General features: G+C 51.0%; 1 protein-coding gene across 5 annotated transcripts in view; it reads right to left on the bottom strand.

The window, feature by feature from the left end:
• The window catches only part of SH2B3 (SH2B adaptor protein 3), a 37,535-nt gene extending 34,464 nt beyond the window's left edge, over positions 1-3,071 (bottom strand). For 2 of the 5 annotated variants that reach the window (XM_061384811.1, XM_061384813.1), the window contains exon 1: positions 2,728-3,070. The gene's annotated coding sequence lies outside the window, so the exon portion shown is untranslated. Of the gene's footprint in view, positions 1-2,727 lie in introns of all 5 variants that reach the window. The other 3 variants (XM_061384815.1, XM_061384817.1, XM_061384816.1) reach the window with 2 other exon arrangements.
• Between the last annotated feature and the right edge of the window lie 7,875 nt (positions 3,072-10,946).

Raw genomic sequence — 10,946 nt, 5'->3', positions numbered from 1 at the left:
CCAAGGTCACACAGCCATAGCAAGTATACTCAACACAGTGTGAGTCCCTGCTCTGTGCCAGGCTCATACCCTTCACATATGAACTCACATATAGGATCATATACCCGAGAGAAGCTGGAACCCCCACTGGGCAGTTGAGGTCCAGAGAGGTCAGGTAACTTGTCCAAGGCTTCACAGCTAGAAGCTGGCAAAGCTCAGATTTGGTTCCAAAATCCATGCTGCTACTGCGAGAAGCAAGAACTGAACAGAGAAGTCCTCTCATTTGAATAACAACAACAATAACAACAACAGTGTCTATTATTAATTGAGTGCCAAGGCCAGCACTGAGTGCTTTATGTGCTCTGTCTCTCCCACTCAGGGTGGGCAGTGTGGGGGACGGGCAGCTGGAACGTCCCTCCAAGTGCCTCCAACACTGCCCCCTCTGCCCTCGAGGAAGCTCCATCCAGGAGGTGGCACAGCCAGACCCAGACACCCACCGGCGCCTACAGGCTGAACTGCTGCAGGGCTCCCCAGCACCCGCTGGGCCCAGGCTACTGCTATACTGCAGTAGTTCTACAGGAACGAATTTGTGTTAGAAAGTTCTGTTTAATGGAGAAGGATCAAGCCCAGGATTCAGAAGAATGGGGGAGGGGAAGGAGAAGGAAAACAAGCAAGGCACACACAACAAGATAACAATCATCTCTTCCTTATTACTATTCTTCCTCCCGAATTCACTCATTTATGGTTCCAATGACCCTAAAGAAGTAGGTACTAATATCACACCCACTTGACAGATGAAGAAACTGAGGCGGGGGGGTTGTTAAGCAAGGCCAAAAGAGCCGGGATTCACCAACATCTCACCCTGTCCAAGAACTCCAGAATTCTTCTCCCAGAACTCAGGAAACCCCAGAGCTGCTAGCGCAGGTGGTGCTCAAGGGAAGCTGATGAACAAACATTCCACAGCCAGTAACAATAACACTAATGATGGTAATGAGGAAAATCACCACCACCTGTAATTGAACCTTTCCATGCCAGGCTCATTATATGCCTACCACAAACCTATTATTACCTCATTTCACACAGGGGGAAACCAAGGCTCACAAATGTCACTTGCCCATGCCCTCGGCTGGGAAAAAGCAGTGGGGGTATGGAACCTAAGCTTCCACGACCCTCCTCTGTCACTGCTGAGCCCTGAAGGAACTCAGATGCCAGAAGCTGATGCTTTAGTCCAGCCCCTTCCCAGCTGGCTCCTCCACAGCCCACAGAGACTCACACGAGTTCTAGGAATGTTCACCCTTTGGCTCCAAAGGATTTTCCCTCCCAGAGGGGGGTTGTGGGAAAAAGCTCAGAAAAAGTGTATTAAAAACCCATCCAACTTCCCCAAAGGGCCCTGGCCTCTCATCTGCTGACCCCAGCCTGACAAGGGGTCTCAGTCCGCTCTCCCCCGACTACGCCTGGGTCCCTTGGCCCCAGGGGGCCTCCAGGGCTGTTTCCGGTCAGGCAGCCAGGTCAGTGATGGGAAATTCAGACACAACTCGCACCCACAACTCTGGAGATGCCTATGCCTGCCACCCTGGCAGGGGCCCTAGGGATTGGACTGTAAATGGGAACGGACTGGCTGCCCCAGCTGAGCAGGGCAGCTACTGGGTGTCGGAGGAAGCTCATCTCCCAGGGCAGATCTCCGCCCCTCCTGCTCCCAAAGCTGGTCCTTGGCCCTCCAGACTTCGTTTTGCCAGGCCCTCTGTTCAGAAACCCCCCTCCTGGAGCCCAATTTCACTTCCTCCCACTCAGTCCGGCCTGGCCATTCCCCTCCCTGGAGGCCTCCAGCTGCAGGCAGTGAACTCCTTACCTACATCATTGTGGCCCGGGAATGGGGAAGAGAAACAGGAGAATGAGGAAACTCAAGGAAAAAAAGTGGAATGGCAGGCAGGCCCCCCTCCCCAGTTCCTCAAATGCAGTCCCCACTGTTCCCAAAACCCCCAGAAACAGAATGAGGGAAGGGAGGGGATTTCTGCACCAGGCATTAAGGGCCTCTGAAATACCTTCCAGCCCTGCTGACCTATTAGGCCAATGACTTGTTTCCCTGTTTATTTTGGGTGGAAGGATTCCCCTGGAGCCCCATGTCCAGGTGGGAAGGTACCAGTCCAAAGAGAACCGAGCTCTGAAAGCCCTAACCCTTTTGAACCCCCAGATTCTGCAGCATGGGGGCGCCTGGGCCACCCCACCTCCTGAGGCAGAGAATGGGGAGAGGGGTTTCTGGAATGCTGGGGGTGGGGGCGGTGAGTGCTACCCTCTTAGCCACATGGCCTGGCCTGGGAGAGCAGGGAGAGTCCTGTGCCCCACTCCAAGAGGACGCTTCCATTCTCACGGGCTGTTTGACTACTTTCACTTTCAAGGTACTAAAGCAGTGACCCCCCAACCCCTCCTCTCGAGGCACAATTTGACTGGCTAGGCTACAATAAGAGGCAGCTGGGAGTATTAGCCAAACCCTCTCCCAGCGCCTCCCCCACTGCCTCAGCTACCCCCACTACATCCCCAACACGTGTGTGGGTGTCGGCTGAGAGGGTGTTACAGGAGCTGGGGAACGGTCACCCCTGAACAACCCCATCTGAGTGAGCAGCAGGACAATATTTTAGGCAGTTGCGGGAGTGCGCAGACACTAGGCAGAACGGGACACGGGGCCTCCCCGTTCCCCATTGAAGCCCTCCCAGCCCCGGAGGAGTGGAGCCCTGGGAAAGGCGTGCTTACCTGAGAGAGAGCGGGTCCGGGCCCGGCCAGCCCATGGCGTCGCGCGCCCCCGGCCCCCCAAAATCCCGAGGGGGCGGGCGGGCCCCCGCCCCGGGCGCGTTCTCTCCCGCGCGCCGGCTCCTGGCTCGCGGCTCGCTCGAGCGGGGCTCAGGCAGGAAACCCGGGCTCGGAAAATGGCCAGCGCCTCATCATTTCCGCCGCCAGCGCTTGACAGTTGCGGGAGGATGCGCCTCCGGGCCGCCACCGGGGAAACTTTGCTGTCTCCGACGTCGCCACCGCGGGCCGCGACAGTCCGGGCGGGCGGCCGGGCGGAGGCGGTGGCCCGAGCCCATGCCGCCCCGCGCCGTTATGTAAAGAGGAACCGGCTGTGCTAGCAGAGCCCGGCGGGGGAGGGCGGCTACAAGAGGGGCGGGGCCTGGGCGGGGCCGGGCCACGCAAAGCCCCGCCCCCGCCCGCCCGCGAGCCGGACTTGGCCGGAGGCGGTCGGGGGGCGGGAAAAACAGGGCTCGAGGGGCGGGGCTGGTCCATGCCCCGCCCACCAGCCCGATTTCTCCGCAACTGACCGAGTCCTGGGGTCTCAAACGCAAGCCCGGAGAGGCGGGCCCTTGTGAAACCACGCCCACAGCTCGCCCACCCTATGGCGTATCGCACAGTCTAAAGCAGGGAAGGAACGGCAGGCGGGGCGGGGCAACCCTGGCCCCACCCAGGGAGCGCCAGCGACCACCACGGGAGCCTCCACGCTGTGGGGGCGGGGTCGGATGAAGGAAAGGCGGGGTCTGAAGGCGGGGCCAGGCCACGGCTCCTGGCCTCGAGGGGGCGCGACCCTGCCGACTCCCTCCTGCCGGGCCTTATCTACGCGCGCCGGGCCGGTCAGTGCAATAGCGACCGCAGCTTTCATCATCACCCGGGGAAGGATCCCAACCCCGCCCAGCCCCGACTATCCGCAACTCTACTGAGCCGACCCCCCATAGCGCCACCCTCAGCTCTACCCCTGTCGTAACCCGTGGCCCTGTAGACGGGCCTCTATGGGCCCATCCATTTCCCAACTCCAGGAGGGCATCCTTCTCCAGGAAGCCCTCCTGAATCGCTGGCTCCCATGGCCTCTGGGCCTCCTTCTCTGCTCTCCCTGGAGCTATCTGAGCCATAGGTGGGATGAGGTTCACAGTGGGGTCCGCACTAGCCTGAGGGGGAGCATACACCCAGCCAGCCCTTCCTCTGACACACGGGAAGGAGGGGAGAGAGGAATGTCTGCTCTTCTCTCCCTCCCACAACAGGAAACAAGTCGCTCACACCCCCAGCTTGCAGGGGCCACATGGACTCTTTCCAGACAACACACTCTTCCATTCCCCTGCCTCCCCCTCTTACTAACCTTGGGCAAATGACTTCACTTCTCCACACCTCAATTTCCTCACCTATGAAATGGAAATAATAAGAGTACCCATAACCCAGGGTTGTTGTGAAGATTAAATGAGTTAATGCATTAAAGCACTTAGCAAGGGACTTTGCCCAAGGGGAAACACTGCTAGTGTTTGTTCAACAATCAGGCCTGAGTCTTGCCGTTGAGGTGCTACAGGAAGGGGTTCCCCCAGAAGATGGGGATTTCCAGATTTCACCAGATGGCGGAAGGGGGCCTGTCTGCTGTAGGATCCTTAGAGTTCAATAACCTTGAAGGAACTGGCCACAGACATGTGCTTTCCATAAATATGTATGTCAGGCATTGTTCAGAGTGCTGGGGACACAGCACTGAATGAGACAGACAAATATCCCTGCCTTCATGGGCATCCCTTGTCCTCAGCTGACATTCTGGTGAGGGGATGTAGAACACGAATAAATAGAAAGTGGGATAATGTATTATGAAGATGACAGAACAGTAACAGGATGGAGAGTGCTTCCCAGGCTGTCTGAGACTGGACACTTGGAGGACCTTCCAAGGAACTAATATTTGGAATGAGACCACCCCTCTCCTCCACCTCACAACAAGAAGGATCCAGGCATGATAAAGAACAGTAAGTGGAAAGATCCTGATGTGGGAATAAACTTGATGTATTCAAGGGAAGTCAAGAAAGCAGTGGTGATGCCTGGAGTGACAGGACGAGATGAAGGCAGCCCCTCACATGGAGACTTAAAGGTCCTGGTGGCAGGTCTGGGAATTATCCTGGGAGCAACAGAGCCATGGAGGGTTTTGCACAGAAGGACCTGTTGCATTTGAGCTGCAAAGTTTGCAGCTGGCAACCCATAAGGAGGTGCCCCAGTGATGTTCACACAGCAGCTGATGATGTGGGACAAAGGGAGTAAGTCATCAGGGAAGCCTAACCCGATCACCCCATATTATTATCTCTTTCTTACGTATGGGGAGACTGAGGTCCACAGAGAGCAATTACTTGCCTGCAGTCACACAGCTGCCAGGTGGTGCCAACAGGGCAGCCAGGTACACAGCAGTTGTCAAATGGTTGCTGAAATCTGCCAGCCACAAGCACTTTCCCTCTCACGGCAGCTTTGCTGACTTAAATGGAGACTTGTGGTTCTTCCCCTTTTTAATCACAGTGCAAGCCTTCCCTCGCGCCAGATTTCTCTGAGGCCCCAAGTGGTTTCCTTTCTCGTTTAATTTCTTCTCGCCACGCGTCCCCTCCAGAGTCCAGTTTCTTGTTTCAGTGCTCTCCGCGGTTGAGACTTCTCACTTCGTTTTTGTTTTTCCTTAGAAAGGCAAAGGGTTTTCAGCGAATACCCCTCCACCGCCTTGCCCTAGATTTCAGAGCATCACGGCTTAGAGCAGCGATTTCATCTTCTTCTCAGGCAGGCTGGCCGGCCTCGGCTCCTCCCACTTCACAGGTCACTGGGGCCCAAAGGGAGTAAGAGGTTTATTCGAATTCCCCGGAAACAAGCAAAGCGGTCTTGGGGGAGCCGCCAGCCCTTCTTTCTGACAGTGAAGAATGCTGAGCCGGAGCGCACCGACTGCCTGCCAAGCTTCGGGGCTCGGATACTCTCAGGATTAATAAGAGTAACAAAAGAGTAGTCGGTAACTATTAGTAAATACTTAATCGGATCACTGATAGTGATATTAACAACTGATATTAATAACAAAATTTAACCAGTACGGGGTTAATAATAAAAGGATCGATAACAATAAATATAACAATGTAATAACAGTCATGAAGTCTAACTAATAATAATAATACACGGTTAATTATTACAAGATTAATTGCAAATATAAAATAGCAATAAGATATTAGTAGTAATAATAAATATAGTAATAACAGGTCTAGGATTAATAGTATTAATGGTAGCTTATAGTAATAATAATAATGGGGGAGCTTCCCTGGTGGCTCAGTGTTAAAGAATCTGCTTGCCAATGCAGGAGACACCCATTAGATCCCTGATCCGGGAAGACCCCGCAGTCCATGGAGCAACTAATCCCCTGAGCCACAACTCCTGAGCCTGTGCTCTAGAGGCCGGAACTGCAGCTACTGAGCCGGCCGGGCTCTAGAGCCGGTCTGTGCTCCACAGCGTGAGAAACTACCGCAATGAAAAGCCCTGCACTGCAACTAGACGGGAGCCTCGCTTGCCAGGACCAGAAGAAAACTCGCGCATCAACAAAGACCCACCCAGAACAGCCAAAAACAAATAAATGAAATTATAAAGAAAATAATGGTGGTAGGATTAATAATAATAAACATCAAACAATAGGATAGTAATAAGATTAATAATAAATATAATATTGTCATGTTAACAGTTCTAGGACTAACAATAACCACTTAATAAGTAGATTACATGTTAATAATAAGTATAAAAATAATAGGCTAGAATAGGTATAAATATATATAACATACTATAATTATAATAACTAATGATCTAGGATTAACTATAACATGATTAACAAGTTTTTTTGTTTGTTTTTTAGTTATAACAGTTTATTGCTACCAACCCATCTCCCTCCACCCTCCTCATGCACGTGTGCTCTGTCATGTAACTCCATGGACTGCAGCCTGCCAGGCTCCTCGGTCCATGGACTTTTCCAGGCAAGAATACTGGAGTGGGTTGCCATTTCCTTCTCCCATGATTAACAGCTTTTGAGGCTTATTTCATGACACGTATTATTCTCTACCAGTGTCAACAAATGGAACTTTCTGTGGTGATGAAAATGTTTTATCTGTGCTGTCCAGTATGGTCGCCACATGAGGCTACTACTGAGTACCTGAAATGTGACTAGTGTCACTGAAGAAATGAATCTGTAACTTTATTTAATGTTCATGAATTAACTGCAAGGACATCCGACCAGTCCATCCTAAAGGAAATCAATCCTGAATATTCATTGGAAGGACTGATGCTGAAGCTGAAGCTCCAATACTTTAGCCTCCTGATGCGAAGTACTGACTCATTAGAAAAGACCCTGATACTGGGAAAGATTGAAGGCAGGAGGAGAAGCGGATGACAGAGGATGAAATGGTTGGGTGGCATCACCGACTCTATGGAAATAAGTTTGAGCAAGCTTTGGGAGTTGGTGATGGACAGGGAAGTCTGGCGTGCTGCAGTCCATGGGGTTGCACAGGTGGACATGACTGAGTAACTGAACTGAACTGAATGAACTGAAATTTAAATAGCCACACGTGGTGAGTGGCTACTGTACCAGCTCTGAATGTTTCACATATCTTAACTCTCACATCAGCCCTCACGTAAGTACTATTATTATTATTATCTCTATTTTATGATGAAGGAACTGAAGCACTGAAAAGTTAAATCATTGACCCTCATCAGAGTTTCTCCCCACTTCTAGGGCAGGCTCTAGGGGGTCACTCAGAGAGGTTTAGAATTTAGAGTTCATCATCTGTTTAGCTGTGGGATCACTTAGCCTCTAAGCCTCAGTTTCTTCATCTGTAAAATGGGAACAATTACAGGGCTGATCTCACTAGGTTGTGGGGGAGAATTTGACACATTAAGAGCTTGAGAGATTGGCTGGCACTTCCACATGGCATGTGCTCAATGTGCTGTGCTGTGTTTAGTCGCTCAGTCGTATCTGACTTTGGCGACCCCATGGACTGTAGCCTGCCAGGCTCCTCTGTCCATGGGGATTCTCTAGGCAAGAATACTTGGATGGGTTGCCATGTCCTCCTCCAGGGGATCTTCCCGACCCAGGGACCAAACCCAGGTCTCCCGCATTGCAGGCAGATTCTTTACCAGCTGAGCCACCAGGGAAGCCCAGGAATACTGGAGTGGGTAGCCTATACCTTCTCCAGGGTATTTTCCCAACCCAGGAATCGAACTAGGGTCTCCTGCATTGCAGGCGGATTCTTTACCAGCTGAGCTACCAGGGAAGCCCAATAGTGTTGATTATAATCTACAATGGGATGTAAGTCAAATGTCCCTCACCCTCTGGTGGCCACAGAGACAAGCCCTGCAGGTGACAGACCCTCACACCCAATTTACACATGAGATCACTGAAGTTTGAGAGTCAAGACTGTTGCCCCACCTTGGTGTAAACATCTGTAAAACATGCTTCTGCAGAACTGTCCCCTTCCTACTGAGCACAAAGTCTGAGCTGCAGATGGGGAAGAGACCTGAGTGGCTGGCTGCTCCCTAGTTGGGTAGTGACTGGTGCAATTGCCTGAATGTATGTATGCCCCCACTTTCAGGCTGAAATCCTAACCTCCCCCAAGGAAATTGTGTTAGGAGGTGGGGCCTTTAGAGGTGATTACATCTGGAGAGCAGAGACCATATGAATGGATCAGTGCCCCTGTAAAGAGACCCAGCAGAGAGCCATCTCTGCTTCTGCCTTGTGAGCTTACAGCTAGAAAACACCACTTTTGAAGCAGAAACCTGTCTCTCACCAGTCACTAGAAATAAATGACTGTAGTTTATAAGGCACTCAATTTATGGTATTTTGTTATAGCAGCCTGAACAGAGAACACTGGTACCAAGAAGTGGGGGTTCTGCTGTAACCAATACCTAAAAATGTGCAAGCAGCTTTGGAACTGGGTGATTGGTAGACACTGAAAGAGCTTGCAGGTGCATGCTAGGAAAAGCCTACACTGCCTGTGAACCCACCATTAAGGGCGATTCTGATGAGGACCCAGAAAGAAAAGAAGTTTGCTGCAGAGACCCATCCAAGTCACTGGAAGAATGACCCCACAGGCATTTTGGAGCTCATCAGGGCTGTCCTCTCATCACAGGCCCAGAGGGCGAGGGATTGGGCGGGAGGGGGATTTCAGAGGAGGGGCCTCCACTGCAGGACTCTGCTCTCCACACAAGGCGGGTGGATCTGTGCTGCTCCACAGGGCTCCAGCAGCCACACTGCAACCCGCCAAGCTGTGTGCGTGGTGGGTGGGAGTTGGAGGCAGTGGGGGGCGTGACTGCCTCTACCAGGACATTGGAGGAGCTGCAGGAGCACCATCCAGCCAGAGGGCCACCAGGCAGGTAGAGCCACCTGCGTGAAGTTCCAGTCCAGGAGCCCCTGGCAAAGCGATGGGAGCAACACAGAGTCTTGGGGTCCAGCTCCTGCCCAGCAAGGCTTTCAGGGGCAAGAAAGCCACCCTGTGTGTCCAGAAGGCATCCCTCCCCCCACACACAGACCCAGGATGCCTAGAAGGTAGAGTATCTAGCCAAAGAGGATTATTTTGGAGCCTTAAGGTTTTGGACTTGCTGGGGACCTTTCTTTCCTATTCGCCCTTTTGTAATGTGAGTGTCTGTCCTGTGCCTGTCTTACCACTGTATCTTTTTAAATATTTATTTGTTAATTTATTTGGCTATACCAAGTCTTATTTGTGGCATGTGGGATCTATTAATAGTTCCCTGACCAGGGATTGAACCCATGCACCCTGCATTGGGAGAACAACGTCTTAACCACTGGACCACCAGGGAAGTCCTCAGCACTGTATCTTGAAAACACATAACAGGTTTGATTTCACAGCTGGAAAGGAACTTGCCTCAAAATGAATTGTACTTCAAATTTCACTCATAATGTTTAGGTGAGACTTAGGGCTATAGACTTTTGGGTTGATGTTGGAAGGAGTTAAGACTTTGGGAGCTCTTGAACACATTTTGCATGTGTGAAGGACATGCATTTTGGGAAACCAGGAGTAGAATGCAATGGACTGAATGTTCATGTCCCTCCAAAATTGACTAAGAAAGCTGGTGCTGGAGTTCTCCAGGTCTGGGTTTTCATCAGCACTACTGTGTTACCTCGAGCAAGAGACTCCCATTTTCTGAGCCTCAGTGTCCCCATTCTGTAAAATGGGTATAATAGTAATGGGTAAAGGAAGAACTGTACAAAAAAGAGCTTCATGACCCAGATAATCACGATGGTGTGGTCACACACCTAGAGCCAGACATCCTGGAATGTGAAGTCAGGTGGGCCTTAGAAAGCATCACTACGAACAAAGCTAGTGGAGATGATGGAATTCCAGTTGAGCTATTTCAAATCCTGAAAGATGATCTGTGAAAGTGGTGCACTCAATATGCCAGCAAATTTGGAAAACTCAGCAGTGGCCACAGGACTGGAAAAGGTCAGTTTTCATTCCAATCCCAAAGAAAGGCAATGCCAAAGAATGCTCAAACTACCGCACAATTTCACTCATCTCACATGCTAGTAAAGTAATGCTTAAAATTCTCCAAGCCAGGCTTCAGCAGTACGTGAACCATGAACTTCCAGATGTTCAAGCTGGTTTTAGAAAAGGCAGAGGAACCAGAGATCAAATTGCCAACATCCACTGGATCATGGAAAAAGCAAGAGAGTTCCAGAAAAACATCTATTTCTGACTTTCATCTTTATTGACTATGCCAAAGCCTTTGACTGTGTGGATCACAATAAACTGTGGAAAATCTGAGAGATGGGAATCCCAGACCCCCTGACCTGCCTCTTGAGAAACCTGTATGCAGGTCAGGAAGCAACAGTTAGAACTGGACTTGGAACAATAGACTGGTTCCAAATAGGAAAAGGAGTACGTCAAGGCTGCATATTGTCACCCTGCTTATTTAACTTCTATGCAGAGTACATCATGAGAAACGCTGGGCTGGAGGAAGCACAAGCTGGAATCAAGATTGGCAGGAGAAATATCAATAACCTGAGATATGCAGATGACACCACCCTTATGGCAGAAAGTGAAGAGGAACTCAAAAGCCTCTTGATGAAAGTGAAAGTGGAGAGTGAAAAAGTTGGCTTAAAGCTCAACATTCAGAAAACGAAGATCATGGCATCTGGTCCCATCACTTCATGGGAAATAGATGGG

Source organism: Bos javanicus, chromosome 17, assembly GCF_032452875.1.
Source record: "Bos javanicus breed banteng chromosome 17, ARS-OSU_banteng_1.0, whole genome shotgun sequence".
NCBI classification, from domain to species: Eukaryota; Metazoa; Chordata; class Mammalia; order Artiodactyla; family Bovidae; genus Bos; species Bos javanicus.
Note: the sequence above shows the minus strand (reverse complement) of the source record. Positions and strands in the feature narration are given on the sequence as shown.